This window comes from Mauremys reevesii, linkage group 6 (genome assembly GCF_016161935.1).
Source record: "Mauremys reevesii isolate NIE-2019 linkage group 6, ASM1616193v1, whole genome shotgun sequence".
Lineage (NCBI taxonomy): Eukaryota > Metazoa > Chordata > Testudines > Geoemydidae > Mauremys > Mauremys reevesii.
This window is the reverse complement of record NC_052628.1, coordinates 108,654,045-108,678,084: the sequence shown is the minus strand read 5'-3', so window position 1 is coordinate 108,678,084 and position 24,040 is coordinate 108,654,045. Positions and strand designations below refer to the sequence as shown.

Here is a 24,040-nt window from a genome sequence, read left to right as displayed (position 1 = left end):
AATGGAGAAAGCTATTCTGCTGAAAACATTTCAGAATAAAAATTGACAAGAGCCACTGAAGCTAATGGCAGAACTCTCACGACTTCAAGAGGAGCAAGAACTGATGCTAATAAAATATCAGCCAAGCTGTGAGCTGATCCCAGGGGTGAAGGAAGACAAATAGTTAGGGTGTGCAGCAGCACTAAACTCCCCCAACAGTGGAGAGAGTGAAATTAGGGCTATGTCTCTCTCACTGTGGAGCACACGCTAAGAATCCCAACTGTGGTTCTTGCTGTGTGGTGGGCCACTCTCAAATGCAGGGCTGTGCATTCAAGGCACAATGCAGCTCTATATACCATGGACAAAAATTACACATGCATTTATTATAGCTGGTCAAAAACTGGAACATTTTTCTTACATTTTGTATTTTAAAAAAGTGTGCTCTTTTGTGGACAACATTTTAAAAGCATTTTTTTTCTTATGCAGCTCTAATATTTTTACTTTAGCACCAACAATCTGAAATCATTTCTTCCTATCTCCGTCTGAGATTGCAACCAGCTAAAAAAGCAGAGGGAACATTTTCCCTGGATGATTTCTCTTCACTGTTTTACGTGGTGATGAAGCCTCAGCTGTTGCAAAAGGAAACACAGAACTGTGAACTTGGCAGGTGAGTGAAGGGAGAACTGATTTGCCCGCCGCACACATTTTATTTCAAATGTCAAAGTATTTACATATATATGTTTTTTTTAATTTCAAGGCTGCACTTCTATCCTGAGAATTAATTTGGAACTTACAAACTAATTTTTTTTAAGTAGCTGTGCAGTTCAGTTTTATGTGACTTCTAAGAAGGGAACAGGTAGGAGACAAGCACAGGAAATGAGTTTTTAAAACATTCGTAATATTTTATCACTTTTACCAACACATAAGGGGTGCTAGGTGCTTTACAAACAAACAAGAAGTCAAGATCCCTGTCCTCCGAGTTTATACATTTTGGACAAACCCTGCTTGCCTTCGTCAGAGGAGTAGTCTCATTAACTTTAATTACATAAATCAAGCAGGCTACAGCCCTGTATGCCTAACAAGTCATAATATACACATTTCAACACTGTGGAAGTGACAGTAAAGGTGAAGAGAGTAAATCATAATGCTGGCTTTCCCCCATTAAATCAAAATAACTTTTGATGGTGGAATAATCTCATTTTAAAGGGGATATTAAACGTAAATATTGGAGATGGGTGTGTATATATTTGCATATGTGGTATCCTCCAAGGAACAGTAAGTGTCCTTTTGATTTTAGTAGATGGGCGGTGCTTATGCGCTCTTCCTTTAATGTATCCATTTAAGTCTCAATTAAGCATAGGAAGAAAGAATACTGAGCCGTTAGAAAAACTAATATCCAGGCAGCAGCTGCAGAAGATAATGGATGGACTTACTTTTTACATTTTTAATCACATGGACTGGATGAATTATTTAGGAACCTTAAATATATAATGCTTTCAAAGCAGGGAAGTGGACCAGGTTTCTAAAGATATTGACTTCCAAAGTGCTATAAGAAGAGGCCAAGTATTAAATTTTTAAATATTCTGATCTTAATCTTTACATTACAGACTATCAGTGTATTGATTGGAGCAGTGTGCTTTCTTTCTTCTAGTGAAGGCCGTTTGCAGATATCAGTAGCTGTCATTCTGGGAAATGCATTATTGTATCTTCTTTATCTTCCCCCATAATCAGAGGCTTCCAGAGTTTGTTTTTTATCAGGGTTGTTGGGTTTTTTTAAAGCGTGATGTGTGGTTCTAATTTTCATGAAGAATAGCTTTTTTGTTCTAGTGTTCAGTGATCATAGAGATGTCGTTAACCGCAACTTTGTATTGCACAAAAGGTAAAGGCCCGGGTCTAGATCTTCTCTGCAAGTCAACCCAAATGCTCGAGAGGGTGTGGGGAGCTGAGTTAAATTACCAGGTCACCTTGGGAATAAACAGAGTGAGTATCAAGGGGGGGAAAAAAAGGCAGTTAGTCAGAATTGTAGGATTTCACATTTACTGTAAAAAGAGATTTACCGATTCTGGGCAGAAATGCTACATCAGCATATACTTTAAATTATCAAAATGGTCTTACAAGCTTTAAACAAATGCTCCAGTTTAAATAAACTCCAAAGCCCTTACACCATTCAACAAAGAATAGGGGAATGTCAAGATGTGTCCTTACCCTCAAGGTCTCTCAGTAAAAGCACAGAAAGCAAGAGGCCTGACAAAGTTCTACTTCTTTCTTCCCTTGGGACCTACATACTGCTTACAGCATAGGTGGCACATCGCCTCCTGTGATATTAACATGTAGTGGGACAAATTAAGAGCTACAATATGGTTTTACTTTAATTGTCTCAGTTTTCATAGATCAAGCCAGAAGGGACCATGATAATCATTTAGTCTGATCTCCTGTATCACACAGGCCATAGGACTTCCCTGAATTAATTCTTATCTGAACTTTTTTGTTTGAATAACCTTAATGGCTGGTTTGCCTCTGACAAGTGACTCTAATAAACACATGGTGGGGAGCACTTTGTGGAGATACATACTTTAGTGTCATTTTAATTACACCTATAACACACCAGTGGCCACAGATAGTGATAAAAAATCACATTTTAATTTTCAATCACAGGGCTGATGTTCTTTCACTTGTAAACTCAGGAAATTTGATGTAGAAATCCCTGAGACGCATTGTGGAATACCATGTATACTGTAACTTTTACCAAGACTCATTCACACATTACATACAAAAGCCATCAAATATGTTTAAACTAGTGATGAGTTCTCTTTAAAAGATTTGGTTCAGGTAAGTGCCCAAAAATTCAGATGATGAAGCTCAGCTACAGAGATCTGATCTATACAACTCAGTTGGAAAGCTTCCAAGAGAAAGGTTTGCTGGTGAGCTTTCTTTATTTCTTACTTCCAGTGTCTAGGCTGAAATACAAAAGAGCAGTCTCTCAAAGTATATGGAACTGTCACCTCCATTCCTGCCTAGTACCCAGAAGTACTGAGGCTTGAAAATCTCTTTATTTAAATAAACGAAAATCTTTTGAGCTTCGGGATACAGCTTCGGGTTAGTTTTGACTTTTAACAATTTCAAACTATGTATGGCAATGGGAGCTGATCTGCTGGACTGTTTTGGTCCATACACTACAGTACTCATCTCTATTGTGTAAGAATATTTAAATGCTCAGTTTTATTGACCTAGTAAGAGCTGGCCTCTCCTTGGCATTTTGGCTAAGAAAGTATAATGCCAGTTTAGCAGCCGATATATCATCTAGTGGGAAACAGTGTCCTTATATACAGGGTTATGGACATGATGATCCAACAGGTCTTTGCCATCTCTAATCTCTATGATTTACAATGGATTCCTTCCTGGACAGTTTTGGCTCAGTGTGTAAATATGTTCCTGAGGCCCAGATTACAGATCCACAGGATAACAGTGTTTCTGAAACTTTCACATTGCCACATTTAGGAACATCTTAAAACATGGTTTATTCATTAAAAAGGCTAATAGCCATTACATATGGATAGCTAAGGAGATATACAAGTAAAACACTTTATAAAGTAAAGCAAAGCAGATAACACCACTGTCATGTAAATCAGTCAGTGTCCACAAACTGCTGTTCATCAGATTCTCTGATACCATAATGATCTATTGTAAATACGGAGGGAAAAGGCATTGTCACCTTTTACTGTCTAAACAGATTCCAGCTCCTGAGCTGTAGATTTTCTCTCTTAATACATCAACCCTGATTTTGAACTAAATCCTGTCCTCAGTACAAGGTGGATAGAGCTGAGAAGTGTGCAGTGGCTCCATGGTTTCAGAAGCCGAAGGCATGCTCTTCAGGTGGGGGGAGGGGGGACACACATTCTTTCACACAGCACTTATATGGTCAAACTTTTTCTTCTCCTCAGGTCAGAGTCCAGTCCATCACTCAAGCTCTTGGGAATGACATTTGGAAGGATCTGCATATACATGCTTCCTTAACAGCAGATGGGCAAATCAGGTTCTTGTCAATCTATTTTACGTAGAGTGGGGAAACTGAATGGATCTCCATGGACAAAATGGGATCTGATGTAACTGTGGATGTTCTCATTACCCAGAGCTAAAGAAAATGAAACTTAATTCATGTGAGTTGCAGAACTTTGAGGCTAATGGAATGTCATTACCACAAATACCTGTGCAAAAAAAAAACCCCACAAAAACACCCTAGCCGTGAAGATTAGTTCACCTACTAAATTTGACCTGCATAGAATATTCAAATTCTTTGTGTGTCAATAATTCTTTGGATTATGCATCTAAGCAACCTTGCTTTGGTTTTCCATAAAAGATACAAAATACAATGAGTTAAGTGTAATTCTTCTAGTTCAAGTCATTATTCTAATGTCCGATAGACCAGATTTTCTTTGTTTATTGTATGATCAATTTTTTTTCTGAAAACAAACATTATAAAAAGGAAAAATGGAAAAATATATCCCATTATGAGAAAGCTATTTGCCAATGTGATAAAGTTTAAAGTAGTTAGTGTGAAAAACGAACTGTTACTCTGGCAGGATATTGATTTATACTGAAATCCACAAGATGTATTGTAAGATAGTGAAAAACAGGCATGGTGTCATTACTGTAGTAACAGAATGCCTCTCAGATATTTATTATTTTATATCTATAATACCCTTTTAAGGTAGGGAAATATCATCACTATTTTATATGTAGGAATCTGAGGCATTGAGGGATTAAATGGCTTGTTCAAGGTCACAGTTGAAGTCTCTGCAGAGCTGCAAACTGAGCCTGGATCTCCTGAGATCCAATCCAATGCCTTAACCAAAAGATCAAATTCTTTTTGTAGGACCAAAACCAAAATATTTGAGACTTACAACATGTATGCCTATACTATCACCTCACCACAGCAGTACACTTAAAAAATGCAACATCTTTCATGTTACAGAATGAATGTCAAACATGAAGCTCCTCAAATGTACAGATAACTAGTAGTATTTGTGACAAGTTCCCAGTCAGAAAACATGCTTTCATTGAAGCTGACATTATCCAGTGGAAAGTGTCAAGATCAGTTACCTTTAAAAAAAAAATCTTTCATTTTGAATCAACATTTTGAAACAAACCAAAAAAAGTTTCATTTTGGCTTCTGAAAACCAAAACATTTTCCATTTTTGGACTTTGAATAAAGGGAAAGAAATTAATATTTTCCCACCTCTCTTCCTTTTTTTTTTTTTGTAAAAGCTGTGGGTTATTTATGCAGGTTATCTCAAAGAAGTGCCAATAAAACCTTCATATGGTACTATCACATATTACATATTTGCCACATATTTGAAAGGGAAAAAAGTATTTGCAAAATATTTGAGGGCATTGTAAAATGTTGCATTACTACCCCATAGACTCATAGACTTTAGATGATCATAATGGTCCCTTCTGACCTTGGTCTGACCTCTTGCACAATGCAGGCCACAGAATCTCACCCACCCACTCCTGTAACAAACCCCTAACCTATGTCTGAGTTATTGAAGTCCTCAAATTGTGGTTTGAAGACCTCAAGCTGCAGAGAACCCATGCTCCATGCTGCAGAGGAAGGCAAAAAAACCTCCAGGGCCTCTGCCAATCTGCCCGTGAGGAAAATTCCTTCCCGATCCCAAATATGGCGATCAGTTAAACCCTGAGCATGTGGGCAAGCATGCTCAGCAGCATGCACCCAGGAAAGAATTCTCTGTAGAATTCCTTCTCCACCCGCAGCGATTTCTCCATCTGTAAAGCCAGGCATCTTAGTGACCATGAAGCCACCTGTACCAACTTCAAAGGAAAAGGAATAATTAAAAAAAAAATCTTAGAAACCTGTATGATACTCAAAATATTAAAAGATATCACATCTTGAAAATCTTGAGACTTCACAGGGCTGGAAACAAATGTGGAAAACGATGTCTCTCCCTCTGTAATGATATAAAACTCCCAGGTCTAGATTGGCAGAATCACAAGATATTGGACCTTAAACCTGCCATGATTCCTGTGGCAGAGTAGTGTAGTCTGAGGCAACATTGCAAGGAAATCTGACATTACTACAGAGACAGGAAGGAGACAGCCACACTGAATACACAGAAGGAGTCAAGGACAAGTGAAGAACGTATTTAGGGTTCTGAGTAGTGTCTATCATTGGAGCATCACCATAGCCTGATGGTGGTCAAACAGTGAAAGAAGTACAAAGCAGAGGAGGAAGGGCTTCTGGGAAAGAGCCCTGTTTGGGGAAATAGCCTCAAAGAAATTCAGGTTCCAATAAGGTTCAGGACTTTTTGTATGCTTTTTCAGATTGAACAGAATTACTTAATGGCTTCTCATCACAATTATTCTAGGTTAGCTTATGTCCAGTAAAGTAATAATTAGGAAGAAGCTCATTCTGGTTATGGACAGAATTAATGAGAAAGATGGGGCCAGATCTTCAGCTAGCATAAGTCGTCATAGTTCCTCTGCAATCAGTGGAACTATGACAATTTACATCAGCTGGGAATCAGATCCCAGGTGTATTAAAAATGAGTATCAAAAATATAAACAGGGTCAGAAATATGGGTTAAACACAACGTACTTGTACAGATAGAGACACTTTGGGTAGAACCCCGGCTCTGCTGAAGGCAGTGGCAGAACTCTCACCGTCTTCAATGAGGCCAAGATTTCATCCCTTCTCTGTAGCCTGGGCACATACGGCTGTGCCCCTCCTGAAGGAGTCCTGAGAAGGAACTGTGATATAAAGATACACAATTCCTTCCCTGCTCCATTCTTCCAAAGGGGGTAGTAGTCTGCTGCTGGCCCTGGCATGTATCGTATCATTGTCTACCTGTGTGTCAGCTCAGTATTGCATTGTTGCCCTGCGCCCCTCCACCCACTCCGTGTCCACCTGCATGGCTGTAAAAGTGGAATGTTGGTCACAGAATCCCTGCTTTCCCTCGTGCCTGCAGTAGTGATGAGGGGAGGCCTTACCCTTATGCCCTGAGATGGCCAGACAAGACTGGACCATGATATGGCCCTTCTTTTTAAGGCTGGTTCACTTGCTGTGTATATTTTATTTTAAAGACATAGTCCATGTCTATGTGGGCTACAGAACAAGTAACAGGAAGGCAGACAAGACTGGGTTTGAATTTTGCAAAACCTCGTTAGCTGGGGATTTTGATTTGGCTTCTGTTCCATTTATGAAGCACTCAGGTTGGTGGGAGGCAGTTGATGAAAAGGTTTTTGATTTGGCCCATGTCTAGCAATTATTATTCTCTGTGTTTATTTTTGTGTACCACAGAGCAGTAGTTACTTTAATAAAGTAGTTACTTTAACAAAGTGTTCATTACCAAAAAAGGAAACAAAAATAGATTGAGGTGAATGTGTGTGTTTTCTATTTCCTAGCACACTTGCTTTCTGATGTTATTTTCTCTTCCATATTTCCGACAGCAACTTTCCACTTAACTCCAAACTTTGAAAATTATAAAATAAGAGCAATGTAATGAAGTCAGAACTCATTTTACACACACACACACACACACACACACACAGCAGTATTAAATGGTTTAATTATGCTACTGGTTCAGTCACAATAAATGTTGATTTTACAGGAGCAATAACTTATCAGAAAATAAAGCACCTTTAAAAAGCACAGAACTACAATAACTCTTGAAGTGCTGATCTTAAAGGTCATTGGTATTATGTATGCTTTGCCATATTTGTTAGGCTTCATGGCTTTTAATAAGTTGCAACCCAGAGATAAATAAAATTATAAATGCACAAGTAGCATAGTCTAAACTCATTCCAGGTACCTAAGAGAGAAGGAATCAATATGTTTAATCCATTTCTGGGAAGACTATTCTGTAAAGTCAGGAGGAGGAAAAAAGTTACAAATTGTAACTGACAACTTGCAAATCATTGAAAGTTGCCAGTAACAATTGTTTCTAATAGAGGTAAGTGAAATATCAAGACACCATCTTCAAAGCTGTAGACTTCTATTAGTCAACAGATCCATTTCCTAATTACTGTCCCCCTTAACTTGCTTATCTTTCCTTAAGGTGCTGTTCCGAAGCTTATCAATAAGACCACCTTTGAAATGGGAACAAGCAGTTAACATAAGCAGATGGTTCTGGGAAAGTGGTTGTATGATCTCTTCACAAAAGTGAGCTTGGACTAACACAATTTTGAATATTTATCATGAGAGCACAGATTTTACAAAAATTGCAGTCTAATTTTTTGTCCTCTCAACAACATATGAGATCTTAACATATTACATCCCTATTGAGAATACCATGAGAATGCTGAAAAAAAAATGGATTGAAAATGTTCTAAACTTGCAACAAGATCTCAGTTAAGTTTGTATGCACTGTAAGATATGAAACAAAAGCACTGCATAAATGAATCATTAATTACTGGTAGGGTAGAAGGACACAAATCAGAAACTTGTACTTGAATCAAAAAACAGATAAGTGAAAATACCTGAGAATCAGTGGGTACTGTTTTCTCCTGATTACTAAGGTTTCCACTTGCTCAGTTCTGAATCCCAGTTCAGACTCTCTCTCCCCTCAAATTTCCAAATACCCTGATAAAACCTACAAAAAACAAACAAACAAAAAATACACAAGTAAATTTTTCCTTGGGGAATGTCTACTGGAAAGACAAGTTCATTTTGTAAAATTTATTTTGGGGAGAAGATTCTCATTGCTGTGAATGGGCCTGATTCTCCTCTGGTTTACACTTGTGTAAGTCAGGTGTAACTCAGCAGGAGTCAATCAAATTACTCCATGTAGCAGGGTGGAACTCACCCCTGCAGTGCCTCCTGCTGGTGTCCTGGGAATTAGCTCATTTTCTAGCCTTGGAGCACCCTCTGCAGGACAGTGTCCCACTGCTGCTTGGCCCCCGTGTCCCTCCCAGGACTCCGGTGCCCCATTATCTGGGGTGCTGCCCCTGACAGTAACCCCTCACTCTTAGGGTCTCCTCTCCCCAAGGAACCCCAACCCCCTATCCCCCTCGCCTCAGTCATAGGCTACTGCCAGTCACCAACTATCCCCTGCTCCCTGGGGTAGACTGCAGCATAAGCCACTCATCACAGGCCAGGGACCTGCTGCCTCTCCCTGCAATCCAGTACCTCTATGGGGGCCTTAGGACAAGGCCCTGCAGCTTGGTGGATTGCCAGCCTGGAGCTTCCCAGCAGCCAGCCCTTCTCCCTCTCTCTCGCTGAAAGCACTGCCCTCTTATAAGGGCCAGCTGTGGCCTGATTGGGGTGTGGCCCCGCTGCAGCCACTTCCCCAATCAGCCCAGGTTTTCCCCTACCACAGCCCTCTCCCAGGGCTGTTTTAAGCCCTTCAGGGCAGGAGTGGGAGTGTATGTGTATTAATACCTGGGGGAGCAAACAACTGTGCATCTCTCTCTATCAGTGTTCTAGAGGGTGACCGATTTATGAGCTTGCCCTGTATAATAGGCTTTAGATAGGGTAAAATGGATTTATTTGGGTTTTAGACCCCATTGGGTGTTGGGCATCTGAGTGTTAAAGACAAACCCACTTTTGTGAGCTGCTTTCAGGTGAACCTGCAGCTTTGGGGTAAGTAATTCAGACCCTGGGTCTGTGTTGGAGCAAAGGGGTGTGTCTGGCTCAGCAAGACAGGGTGCTGGGATCCTGAGCTGCCAGGGAAAGCAGGAGCGGAGGTAGTCCTGGCACATCAGGTGGCAGCTCCCAAGGGGGGTTCTGTGATCCAACCCGTCACAGGACCCACTTGGTGGAAGGAGCCCAGACAACTTTTCCCCCCTCCCCCTGTGTTTGCTCCACTCCCCTGGCACAGGGTGATGCTGGTCAGAAATACTGCCACACAGCTAGTGGATTTTGCTGCCCTCACCTTTTCCCATCCCCTGCCCCAGGGGTAGCAGATGGTGATGGATGGGGACCATTCACTCCTCTCAGAATTTCCTACCCCTATGAAATCTCAATGTAAAATATGAATGAAAAAGATTATTCTAATTTAGAAAATGTTATTACTGTAACAGTGTGCCTATTGGGTTCCGGGAAGTGGGCGGGCGGAAGCCCACCCACTGCTAAAGGATCCCCCCGCCAGCCTAAGGGGAGGATCTACAGGACCTCAAAACCCAACTGATTTTGGGGGACAACTAATAAAAGAACAAGGAGAGGAGTGCGGTCAGAGGGTCAAAAGAAGGGAGCCTGACAGGGACACCAAGCAGAGAACCCCGGACGGCGCCCACTGCTCCTCGAAGGCGTCAAGGCAGCCAGTGGACGCTGCCCAGAGGAACTCTGCCTGGATACGTTAACAGACAGAGGATTGGAAACAAGCCCCACAGTCACAGGAGTCTCCATTGGCCAACCTCCTCTCCCTGGTTGTGTAGATGGCCGTTTTAGCCAGGGCGAGGAGGAGGTTGACCAGGAGGTCCCGTGACTTTGTGGAGCCACGGATAGGGAGTGCGTAGAGAAGGAGGCGAGGGGTAAAGTGCAGCCAGAAACGCAACAGTATGTTCGTGAGGAGCCGGTATAGGGGCTGCAACCTGGCACACTCTAAGTAAACGTGCGCCAGGGTCTCCCTCACGCCACAGAAGGGGCAGGTGTCTGGGACAAGGGTGAATCGCGCCAAATACATTCCCGTGCTCACAGCCCCATGAAGGAGCCGCCAACTGATATCCCCGGCAGGCCTCGGGACCAGGGTGGAGTATAGGTGTGGCCCACCGTGGCTCCTCACCCTCCAGAGGTGGCAGGAGGTCCCGCCACTTTGTGTCGGGGCAGGACACGAGGGTGAGGAAGTGAAGGGTGTGGAGCACGAGCATGTAGAGATGTTTCCTTGGCGCGGCTTGGGCAGTAACCCAAGTGTAGAACTGGTGTGAGAAGACAATCAAGCATGTGATGTCTGTGATCCCATCACCAAATGAAACTAAATGGCCACATGTCAGAAAATAAAGATTATTCCTGCTGGGATTTTTTCCCTGTAAAAAGATAACTGAACAGGAAACTACTGTCCACACACATTCATTATAGGTTAGATTGGCATTATCTGTCTCTCAATATATAACAAATGTGCATCCTGTTCAAATAGTCATGGAAGAAATCCAAGGACTGAATTTTAGTGCAGTACAAAATAACGTTTACATGTAAGCTATCTTAGTATTGAAGAAACCAGTGTCTCTCAAACATTGCACTATAGAAGCCTATGGAATCTGGTGTTAATTCTCTGCTGTGTAAATATAGGACTTTGGAAACTGATTGTATCTGCAAGTATATCCACTATATGTTGTTTCTACCAGATGCAGTGATATTCCCCATTTTAAACAGAGAGAATTTCTTCCCAAGTGGTAGAAAACTGAAGAAACTTTTTTAAAGACTGCAACTACTTGCTTCTTCCTTAACTAGAGTGTCTTGCAAAGAGTCTAGCATGGAGTCTGATTAAGAGCTAATAAAATATTGAACCTCAAAACCAGTAACATGGGTCTGTTGCTAGCTCTGGAACTAGTTTACCACACACACCCCTACCTCAGAACATTGCTGCTAAGATTCAGCTCACAGAAAATACATCAAACTAGAAGTCAAGAGGCCTGAGTTCTAATCCTGGCTCTATCACTGAGTAGCTGTAGGTATGTCTATGCAGCGTTTTGGACTCAGCATCAGCAAGCCTCCCAGGCTTGGTCAACAGACTAAGGTTAGCGGGGCTCACACTAGCACTCTAAAAATAACTGTGTAGACAGCACTTCAAAGTTGTGACTTTAACTGGAGCTCAGGCTTTGAAGCCTAGGGACTAGGGTGGGCTCAATTTTAAAGCACTGTCTACACAGTTATTTTTTTAGAGTGCCAGCATAATGCCTGCTAGCCAAAGTCTGACCATCTCAGCTGGGAGGCTCACTCCCTCTCACTCCAGAATGCTGCAGGTCTTGATTGTTTCACAGCTTCTACATAAACCCAGCACAGGAACAGGAAATTGTTCATGCAGTTGGAATCCACCTTGCTCTGGACTATGCCTCTGCTCCCCAGCTTGACTTCTTGGTATCCTGAGCTGGCCTGACTTTGGTTACTGATTCGTGGTTCTGCTCTTAAGTCTGTGTCCCGCTGCTGATCTCCTGGTAGCCTGCCTCTGCCTGCCTTTGGACCCTTGACTTTTGGTTTGCCCTCTGACCACCCGGTAACTGATCTGACCTGGTCTGACTCCCAGCTCCTGCTCCTGCCCACGTCCTAGTCATGACACTCCCCTATGACTGGAATATTGGAATTTCCATGAGACAAGAAATGCCAATTTTCAACCAGCCCAACGTATAACCCTACAATGCTATTCTTTTAGGTCATAGTATAACTGACATGTAAATCCTGTTTTACCTTCAGAATGTAGGGTTTACACAGCCTAACAGCAGGCTAGTACTGCAGACTGAGCTGAAACCAACTGCCCTAAAAAGGCTGTCTGGTGACATAGCTAAGAGTTCTATTCTGTAACAGATCACTCTTTTCAATATAAAATGCATCTGCTTCACTGAATAGTATATGAAGTCTATGTTTTATTATGCAGTGTGTCTGTTCAGTATGCAATGTACGCAGTATGGTTTTCTATGTGATGTATACTTTTCACATTGAAGTTTCTGAAGATGATAGGATGAATTTCGTCCTCAATGGCCCCTCATAAAGGTCAGAAGAGGCAAGAATCAAAGAGGACATATTAACTGAACAGAACAGACAAGGTATTAATGGTATGTACCTGGAGTGTTTGTTAATAAAACCTAGCCAAGTACAGGGATATTTCAACAACGGATAGTATGCATTACAAGAAAAAGAAATATCAATCCAAAATTATATGCCAACATAATTTGTATTTTTAAAAAACCCACAGGGGTTCTGCCTGAAAATTTGTTGTTTTTGCATGGGGGATTTAAACAGAAGTTAACTGCCCACCTGGCCTGTTTAAGTGTCTACCAAAAATATTGGTTTGTGACTGCATCACATTAATAACCTGAAGAGCAGAAATAAGACAAAGATACTGCTTAAAACAGCCCTGTCCTTTCTGCAATATCTTTATAGTGCCATTTATTTCTTTAGCAGAATGTGCTTTATGGCCTGCCTCATCTTGATTTCATAGCAGAACTGGAAATTTTTGTATTAAAAAGCTAATATGATTCTACACAAGCCAATTCTCCGAGTATTTGGTAGGCAGCTGGAAAAGTCAAAACAGTTGAGAACTGCAGGGTAAACTGGCCTGCAAACAGTGTTAGCTGAAGGGCTCCATTATGCCAGGCACCTCTTTGTTCTTCCTGACAAATAAGGTAAGAGCAGACAGCGAGGCTGCAACTCTTTGCTGAAATAATGTGCATGGCCCTATACCTTGCTGCCATGTATTAACACCACAAAATAAGATTCCTCTTAGAGAAAATGAAACTCGATAACAAAAGAACAAGCCCAACAAAATGGTACACATATTTATAACCACACAACCAGGCTTATGGCATAATGCATTATAGTTTCACAAACAATCAATACAAATTATTGGATATAAAATTACTTTTTGATTACCACTGTGAAAATACAAGCTGTTGGAGTCATTCCTCACACCATTATTGATTTTTCTCTACTTTTTCTATTGCATTTTTAAAGCACTCTGTGTCAATTTTTGAGTCTCTATTCTATAGTTAAATGCTAAGCAAATGCAAGAAGAATAAAGCTGGGAAGTTTTGAGGGTGGGGAGAGTTTAGCTACTTCTCAACATTTTCCTCTGTGTAACAATCTGTTAAAGATTCAAAAACATTTTCATAGTCAGACTATACTTGTGAGCCACTAGAATGTTTCTAACCTCTTAACCCCTTCATTTATTTCATGTTATTAGCCTTTGCCACTCAGCAGCAGCTTCCATCATGTGGCACTTTGCTTCCTGCTGGTTCCCATAGCAATGGTCAGGTCATCTGTCAAATAACTGAGCAATACGCTATTTTGTCAGCCCTCAAAGCTGGTAAGTGGGTTGTTTTATTTTTCATTTGTCAAGATGTCAAACATTTAGCAACAAACAAGGCTCTTCCTGCACTCCTTTCTCTACTGGGAAACCAGCTAGGAGTTACGGAGCAGGGCGGAGACTGTCATGCCAATCCATGCTGATTTATTCAGTTTTATAGCTGGATTAACTGAGTGTGCAAGGTTTCCAATAGATTTGGTGTTCAGCAGTATTGGAGCTGGCCAATAGATGTAAGATGCCCCATATCATATCACCACACATCTAAACAGTGGTTGATGTGGGCATCTGTGGTTTTCTCCGTCAGGTTGAATGGAAATATATCTCCATCCAGCTACAACTTGCTCCTCTCTTCTCACATCACATGGATGGATGTCAGGTCAGAATTTTCCCCCCAAATATATTTATACAGAGACAAGTCACTTCATCCACTATTGAAGACCCCTCTGGAATACAATGCAACAGCTGTTTAACAAGCACACAGCAACACACTGCACAACAATTTAGGACAGACAATGGGAAAAGAACCCATTTAAAGTCCATTTGAAACTTCGGGGGAATAATATAATTACCTAGGCTAAATTGAGGCCAAGACACTAAGAGTAGCAACTCTACTCTTGCAAAACAATGGGATACACAATGACGACAAGTGACAGTTTCCGGAGTGATGAGAAAGTATGAGATGGTATTAAATGAAGATATTGATACAATAGGCATCACAGAAACTTGGTGGAACAAGGATAATAGATGGGACACAGTAATACCAGGGTACAAAATATATATGACTGACAGTAGATCGTGATGATGGGGGCTGTGGAACTATACATGAAAGAAAGCATAAGAGTCAAATATAGTAAACATTTTAAATGAATCAAACTGCAACATGGAATCTGTATGGATAGAAATTCTATGCTTGAATAATAAGAGCATAGCAGTAGGAATCTACTACCGACTGACCGACCAGGATGGTGATTGTGAAATGATCAGGGAAATTAGGGATGCTACAAAAACAGAAACCCCAATAAATAATGGAGGATTTCAAATATCCCCATACTGACTGGGAACATATCACCTCAGGACAGTATGAAGAGAAAGTTTCTAGACAACATTAATGACTATTTCTTGGAGCAGCTAGTCCTGGAACCCACAAGGGGAGAGGCAATTCTTGATTTAATCCTAAATGGAGTACAGGATCTGTCCAAGAGGTAAATATAGCTGAACTGCTCAGTAATATGACCATAATGTTACTACATTTAATATCTTTGTAGGAGGGAAAATACCAAAGAAGCTCACCATAGTAGAATTTATCTTCAAAATGGGGATGATGGTTAAACAGAAATCAAAAGGAGCAGTCACTAAGGTGAAATGCCTGCAAGCATATGGAAGCTATTTCAACTCCATAACAGAGGTGCAAAGTAAATGTATATCCCAAATATAATAATAATAATAATTAAAAAAAAAACCACACACCAATAAAGTGCCACCATGGCTAGATAACAGAGGAAAAGAGATGGTTAGAGGCAAAAAGTCATCCTTCAGAAACTGGAAGTGAAATCCTAGTGCAGGAAAATTACTTGGAGTTTGTTCCTTTTCTGGCATAAAAGTATAATTAGGCAGGCCAAAAAAGAATACCCAAGACAGACAAGACCATTGCAGAGAAGCTAAATAAATTCTATGCATCAGTCCCCACTGCCGAGGATGAGAGAGATTCCCATACCTCAGCCGTTCGTTTTAGGTAACAAATCTGAGGAACTATTCCAGATTGAGGTGTCAGTAAAGGAGGCTTTAGAAGAAACTGGTAACTTAACCAGCAATAAAAGCCACCAGGACCTGATGGTATTCACCCCAGAGTTCTGAAGGAACTCAAAATATGAAACCAACAGTGGTATGTTACCTATTGTGTAAATCAGCCTCTGTACCAGATGACTGAAGGGTAGCTATTGTAATACTGAATTTTTAAAAAGGCTGAGGTGATCATGGCAATTACGGGCCAAGAAGTCTAACTTCAGTACTAGGCAAGTTGGTTGAAACTATAGAAAAGAACAGAATTATCAGTCACAATGGCAAATGCAACACATTGGGGAAGAGTTAACATGGCTTTTGTAAAGGGAAGTCATACCTCAATCTATTAGACTTTTTTTGAGGGGGTCAACAAGCGTGTGAACAAGGATGATCCAGTTGATATAGTGTACTTGGATTATTAGAAAGCCTTTGAAAAGGTCCCTCAAAGGATTTTAAGCAAAGTAAGGAGTCATGGGATAAGAGGCACAGTCCTCTCATGGATCAGTAACTGGTTAAAAGATAGGAAACAAAGGGTAGGAATAAATGGTCAGTTTTCACAATGGTGAGAAGTAAATAGCAGGGCTCCCAAGGATCTGTACTAGCACCTGTCCTGCTTAACATATTCATGAATGATCTGGAAAAGGGGGTGAACAGTGAGGTGGAAAAATCTGCAGATGACACACAATTACTGAAGATTGCAGTCGGCTTTGGACTTAATTGAGAGTTACAAAGGGATCTCACAAAAGTGGGTGACTGGGCATTAAAATGGCAGATGAAATTCAGTGTTAATAAATTTAAAATAGAGCACATTGGAAAACATAATCCCAGCTATCCATACAGAATAATGGGATCTAAATTAGCTCTTACCATTAAAGAAAGATCTTAGAGTCACTGTGAAAACATCCACTCAATATGCAGCAGCAGTCAAAAAGCCTAACAGAATGTTAGGTACCATTAGGAAAGATACAGATAATAAGACGGTAAGCACCATAATGACACTGTGTAAATACATGGTGTGCTCACACCTTGAATACTGCCTGCAGTGCTGGTTGCCCCATCTCAAAAACGATATATTGGAATTGGAAGATACAGAGAAGGGCAACAAAAATTATTAGGGTTATGCAGAAGCTTCTGTACGAGAAGAGATTAAAAAGACTGGGACTGTTCATTTTAGAGATGACACCCCTAAGGGGAGGTATGATACAGGTCCATAATATCATGAATGGTGTAGTGGAAGTAAATAAGGGAGTGTTATGTGAAAGGAACCACCACAAGAACCAGAGGCCACCCAATGAAATTAATAGGCATCAAACTAACTTCAGGAGTACTTCTTCACACAATATCCAGTCAGCTTGTGGAATTCGTTAACAGGGGATGTAGTGAAGGCCAAAAGTAGAACTGGGTTCAACAAAAGTTTAAATTCATGGATGATAGGCCCATCAGTGGCTATTAGCCAAGATGGTCAAGTACTGAACTCCATGCTCTGAGTGTCCCTAAACCTCCGACTATCAGAAGCTGGGACTGGACATCAGGGGATGGTAATTGCCCTGTGCTGTTTATTCCTTCTGAAGCATCTGTCACTGACCACTATGTGAAGACAGGACAGCGGGCTAGATGCACCATTGGTCTGACCCAGTAAGGCCATTCTTAGATTCTAAAGATGGGGACTTATTGGTAATGTATGAGGGGCAGTCAGGATTTCAGTGAAAAATTCTATGTCAAAACTGTTCACTGAAGTCACGTGGATTGTGGAATGGCTGATTAAAATTTGAATTGAAAAAGGGGGAAAAAAGTGTAGGGGAAGGACACAGAGCACTGTACCAAATGTTACACTACATTGGCCAGAAGTGTAGAGATGATATTATCAAGGTATCCAGCGGTGAAACAAGACAAGAAGCCTCATTGCTTCTTTTTACAATCTGGTGCTTATTGATCTCAACTTGTTGGGTGCTTGAAAAATCATTCACTCGAAGGTGCTGGTATTCAAATAGTAGTACACGCCGGGAAATAAGAACAAGGAGCCAAATCAGATAGATTTTTGGATAAACAAAAATTTCACAGTAGTAGGGTTTTATTTATTCAGCTTTCCCCTTGAGAGATTCATTCATACCAAATAAGCACAGTAGTAAGTTATCAATAACTGGAATTCTATTCCCATAATGCTCATTCAAGACAGATAGAACTCATATGTAGCAAATTACAAAGGCAATTGCTATATTTAAAGAATACTTATTAATGACAAATTTATAGAAGCCAACACAAGCATTTTAAAACCTGTCAGAATTATCTCATGGGATAAAAAGAAAGTAGGCAGCCAGTGCGAATTGAGTCACTTTCTCATTAGTTTCCATAGCAAAGTGAGCTTAAAGGAGTTTCAAGGTTGCTTTACATAAATGAGCATATACATTTTGACAAAGTAAACTAAGATTTATTTTTCTCCTTTGAGTATTGTCAATACAGATCCCTACTTTTGTCTGTGCACTTGATAACACTCCCAGAATCCTCTAGGAAATCTGACCTCTCATGCTGCAGAATGGCCTTTAGCATGGTTATTTATATAAGAAGGCTTGAGCCCCCCATGTTGTCATTTGCTTCTAGCCAGAGCAGCAACTCAGAACTCCCTCAGATTCTTCAACTTGTCAGTGCGGTAGTAATTTCTTCCTTGTTTTTTTCCACTCCTTAAGACCAGTTTTTTGCCAAAAGGGCTTGGGTGGTCTGCTAGATCAAAAGACACATTGGACTCAGTTCTGCATCAAAATATTCTTCTTAACAGAGAGGGGCATTCACTGTTGGAATAACTTACCTAGAGATGTGGTGATTTCTCCATCACAGGAAGTTTTTAAATCAAGATAGGGTGTTTTTCTAAAAGATCTGCTGTAGCTCCACCAATTATGAGCTTCATGCAGAAATCACTTGGTGAAATTCTATGGCCTGTGTTGCACAAGAGGTCAGACTACATGATTATAATGGTCCCTTCTGCCCTTAAAATTTATAAAATTATTAATCTTCTTCAGCACCAGGAGACTAAGAAAAGAAGAGGAGAAGAATCCCAAGACTCCAATCTCTACTGTAAAAAAAATCTGGAGGCACCAGCTGGCATGGTGTTATTCATATTTTGTAGTGATAGGACTACGGGACAAGTTACTTCTTCAATGAGCATCTCACACCCTGAAGGTATATTTGTGCTTTCAGCTAGAAGTACGGCATCTGCTAATGCAAGCCTTTGGAATGTTCCAATTGTCAAAATATTGAGAGCTGCTATCTGGAGCTCATTCCCCACTTTGACACAGCATTACCTTCCTGAGCTGACCTCAAGATCTGACACTGTTGTTCAACCCTTGCTCGGTTCAATATCCTCCTCATTCTCACCTCCTTATTGGTTTGCTACTTGTGAGTGGGGATCTATACTGACAATGTGCTAATGAGAAAGAAATGATTATGGTCACTCAGAATTGTGGCTTGAGTAAATTGCCATTAAAGATGCACACTCAACACTCCATGTGTACTTGAGTCTATGTTGAATTCTGAGTGTGTAGAATGAACAAGGGTGAATGGATCTATGTCTCTTTATACAACCTCGTCTATAGACTTCAATGCCTTGAAATAAGATTTTCGCATGCATACCAGGTATTTGTGTACACTCATGGCTGGTTAGCTGGGTACGTTCCTAGATAAATATCTAATTTACATATGCACATACTGTGAGAAAAGCAGTTCCTGTGGCACTTCTGGCTTGGCCAGAAACAGAATGAGCTGGAATTTTCATGAGAGATCCTGTTCAGTTCTCATAGTTTTCCTCCCCAATTTTGCACACTTTGGATTAAGCTTTGTAGAAGAATCCAAACTCTGGCGCTTATCTGCATTGACATTTTGCATCTTCTGAGTTTTGTCCAGCACTAATGGCTCATCTGCTAATGATCTTCGATTTACATCAAAGTGCTGGTATGTAAATAATTTGCAAGGAACAAACTACCAGAAAGGAAACATTCTCTTCCACTTACATTTCATTTTAAATTTCTCTAATCATTAGCTAATGAACTATGGACAATATAGAACAACCTGTTTGTCTGAAAAATTACTTCAAATGGATTTTTGAAGAGTATAACTGCCCTTCTTCATTTCTTATGGCACCCAACTGTGCCTTTGCTATGAACAGTTCTCCATTCTGATTAAAAAGACATTAGGGTTGGGTCTGATTGTAGCAAAAAAAATGCAGTTTCTAAAAAGATTAGAAAATCCTTAGACAGTGGGATTCTCTGAACCACCGTTAAAATAATTAGCTATATTATTAAATTGGTCAGGTATTTTATCTGAGATTATTGTTTCCCCCAGTCATGTCATGCCAATACACATGCATGTAGAAGCATGTGTCTAATTAGCATCCCAGTGGAGCAACATGCTGGGAGACAATATAGGATCAGCTCTTAGGGACCAAGAAAAAAGCATGAGACACCCCCAACAACCTTCTTAGCCCCCATCCCAAACAATCTTACTTTAGAGAGTCCCGCACACCTCCTTCCCCTTCCCCTCCAGAACTCTGTGGTGCAAACTATTTAATAGCTGAAGCACCAATAAAGTAGAGCACAGGCCAAGACCAGTGGACGTTTGCTCAGGAGGACAAAGAACTCATTTAAACATGCAACCTGCTCCCAATGAGCCATGAATCTCTGGACTATGTAGAAGGAATGGATCACCACTTCCAACCATATATACCAAAGAAAGCATGTTACAAGATAGGTCAGCATAACATTCATACCAGTAGATTGTTACCATGTCCCTTTGTGCTACAACAGCCCAGGGCTGGGACAGGGTCCTTTATTACCTAGAGATACTCAGAATGAAATCTTGACCCCATTGAAATCAATAGGAGTTTTGTCAGACTTCAGTGGAACCAGGATTTTATCTTTAATAGTCCAAGTCATTTAAATTCTCCCCCCTTTGCGAATTTATACTTTATTTGACCATTTATAAGGCTGGAAATTGAATGGTGGCAGTATTTAACAAAGAACACTCAAAAGGACACACAAATCTTAAGTTAGTGACTTGTGATTTTTTGCTGTTAAGGCACTAACATTAATGGACAACTTTGCCGTTTGACTTTATCTGTATTGGTCTCTGTCATATGTGTTTGATTTCCTCTCACAAGTCAGACATTCATCCCTGATTTCAAAAGTGCACCACTCATCAGTAGTGTGGACTATACTTATAATTCAGTATTATTTTCATTTGTGGTTCTTGCTTTGACCATGCCATCCCTCATCCCTCCACTGGCTCCCCATTACCACATCAAACATAGGTTGTTTTGTTCACTTTCAAGGGCCTTCACAGCCTATCCCCACCGTGCCTAACGTTTGTCATTCTCTATTGAGATGTTAGCTCTTGCCTCTGATTGGCCAATGATGCCAGCCTCCATCACCCACTTCTTAACTTTTCCAAACAAGCGCTTTCATGCTGCATTCTCCTGCAGTGCCTCTCATGCTTGGCAGGAGCTCCTCATAAACATCCACAAAGCTAGCTCATTATCCTCCTTCAAATCCTTCCTTAAAATTTCTCCTTTTTGTTGAATCCTGCAAAGAAAACTTGACAACGATGAGGATGCTGGTGTGCAGAGACGGTCATGTTGATCAATACTATCTCACTGTTTCCTTGTACTCCCCAACCTGTCCGTCTGTATCCATCTGTTGTCTCTTGTTTATACTTAGTCTGTAAGCTCTTTAGGTCAGGGACCATCTTTTTGTTCTGTGTTTGTACAGCACCTAGCACAATAGGGTCCTGGTTCATGACTGGTTTCTTAGGCACTATGGCACTACCACCACCACCACCACCACATCTGAAGTAGGGCTCCTGTTCAAAAAGCTCATGTGCCCTTCATAGGCCTTACTTACTGCGCTTGATTTTTCAAACAGACGCAGCAATAGAAAAGATTAAATTACCTATAAAACAAATAGATTTATAGTGTCCCTAACAGACTGGGGGATGAAACCTGTTACAATCAACTTAGCATCTGAAAATATTCAACTAACACTTATGAATACCAAATACATTCACAGGTAATAAAATTTTAGGAAGTTTTTTCAGAAACAAAAGATGTGTCAAAATTGATCACAATTTTGGTTCACTTACAGTCCCACTTGTTCTTTTGTCTGACCAAGGGTGAGGACAAGAATTATGCATCTTTATCTTGCACCAGATTTACTGTGACAGGAGATAGCCCACAAATAAAAATAAAACATTATTCGTCTCACACAAAACAGAACTACATTTTCTTAAAATCAAAGTGAAGCTGCTTTTTTCCATGTACACTCCATCTCAACATACTGCCTTCCTGTCAGCTAATGCTGAAGCGTTAAATGACACATCTTTAGACATCACTTGATCAAACTGAATAAATGGACAAAGTCAAATTCTAAAAACACTTCATTGTTGAACAGCAGCATGGATTTACCCGGTAGTCGTGTGTCTAACATATTACACTTCTATGATATTTCTTGTTGTTAAACCTATTTTGCTTTGTGCAGACTGGTTAGTTCTTGCATTCTCAGTTTCCAACCTTGACTGCTGGGGTCCTCCATATATTTAATGAAATCTACTAATAAATCTCCAATTCTCCTCGAGTAAGCAATCCTGCTGCAGACTCAGCTCTCTCTTCCTTGACTTTACTAGAGACCAAATAAGATTTGTGTTCTGACAGTGTAAGCATTTACTTTATCAGAAAGCATATTAGTTGGGCATGTCTCAGCATAATGTGTACCAAAATCAGAGGATAGGACTAATTTGCTCTGTTATTAAGTGGATGATAAAATGATTTAGGCACATAGATAAGGGGTAGGGGCACTTTAGGAACTACATGTATGGTACCTCATCCTAAGTCTGTCATAGTCTCAGAGCCTTTCATGTATTAAATGACATTTACAGGAAAGAAAAGGCTTTGCCCAGAACTTATAAATGTTTACCTAAGATAAGAGAAGTTGAAAAGTATGAATTCTCCAGTAGTAGTCTCCCAGGTTCAGCACTGTGAATTTATTTGAATTTTGTTATGTAGTTCTGTTAGCTTTAACTGATCTCGTCAACATAAGGATTCAAAGGGGGAAAGAGGAGAAAATGTAATCTAGGAAATCTATTTAAACATCTGGAGAAGGGTTTTATTCAACACTTTTCAGTGGAATTATGCAAATTAAATGGCTGTGTCAAAAATAATGTCAGATTTGTATAAATCATATAGTTACTTAAAATAGGATGTGACATACTTGAACACTGGTGAATATTGGTCCTCCTTGGTCCACTGTTTTCATGATCGGATCTAATGAAAGGCTGCTTTGCTTGAACTAGAAGATTCTGGTCTTGAAATCCTGTTAAAAGCCCACTTATGCCCCCACAGCCACATTAACCATCTCCAGGTTTCACCTCAAATGTCTCCTTAGCCTACTGAAAGAGAACAATAGTGCAGGACTAGATGGTAGCTGCTTCTGCAAACTGTTAGTTTGTTAGAATCTCTTTAATCCTGTAACTTTGGGAGGTTATCATTTGTACTGCAGTAGTGCCTAGGAGCTTAGTATCAGCCCAGGACTCCATTGTGCTAGGTGCTGTACAAATAAAACAAAAATGTGGTCCCTCTTCCAAAGAGCCGACAATCTCATTAATATAACAATACTCCTACTGCTAGTGTTAACAACATTGTTCCAGAGTTTTTTTTATTAATGGTTATTTGTATTGCAATAGCACCCAAAGGTTCCATTCAAAATTGGGGCCCCACTGTGCTTCCCACAGGAAGCCACAATCACTGGTACAAACACATTAGAAGGTATTGATGGAAACAACTTACATATTTGAAATTGACAGACAGGGCCTCATCCAACATGCTCTGTCATTACTGACTCAATGGGACATTCCTTCATCCTGCTCATCCCATTCAGGCTCACTGAGAAACAGAAGGTTCCTGTGTTAGATTCGGTGGAAGTGTCTCATGTCCTCCATTTTCTACCCTTCTGGAGTCCTTGCTGGCAACTCCGGCATCTCTCTCCCCAACACAGAGTTTTTACCCTCTCATACTACTGAATGCTTTGGTTTAGTGTTTCCCAAACCACTGAACACTGAATCCCCCCTCAGGAAAATGAAACCAATCACAGCCCTGTTGAATTCTGCCGTGTGCTGTTAAAGGCCTCCCCTCCCCACAATGTGGTCCCTCAGCATAGACTTAAGATCTTGATAATCTGATGCTGTTTCTCTTTTCTTATGTGTTTTGATAAATAGTTAACAATACTGACAAAAAGCATTATCACAGGCATCTGAGTTTGCACTCATTCAGGTCAATG

General features: G+C 40.5%; 1 long non-coding RNA gene across 1 annotated transcript; it reads right to left on the bottom strand.

The window, feature by feature from the left end:
* Positions 1 to 423: 423 nt before the first annotated feature.
* Positions 424 to 9,182, bottom strand: LOC120407386. Its single transcript, XR_005599930.1, has 3 exons — positions 9,122 to 9,182; positions 8,473 to 8,585; positions 424 to 1,943 (listed from the first exon to the last, which is right to left on the bottom strand). It is a non-coding gene; the product is annotated as an uncharacterized LOC120407386 (long non-coding RNA).
* Positions 9,183 to 24,040: the final 14,858 nt, after the last annotated feature.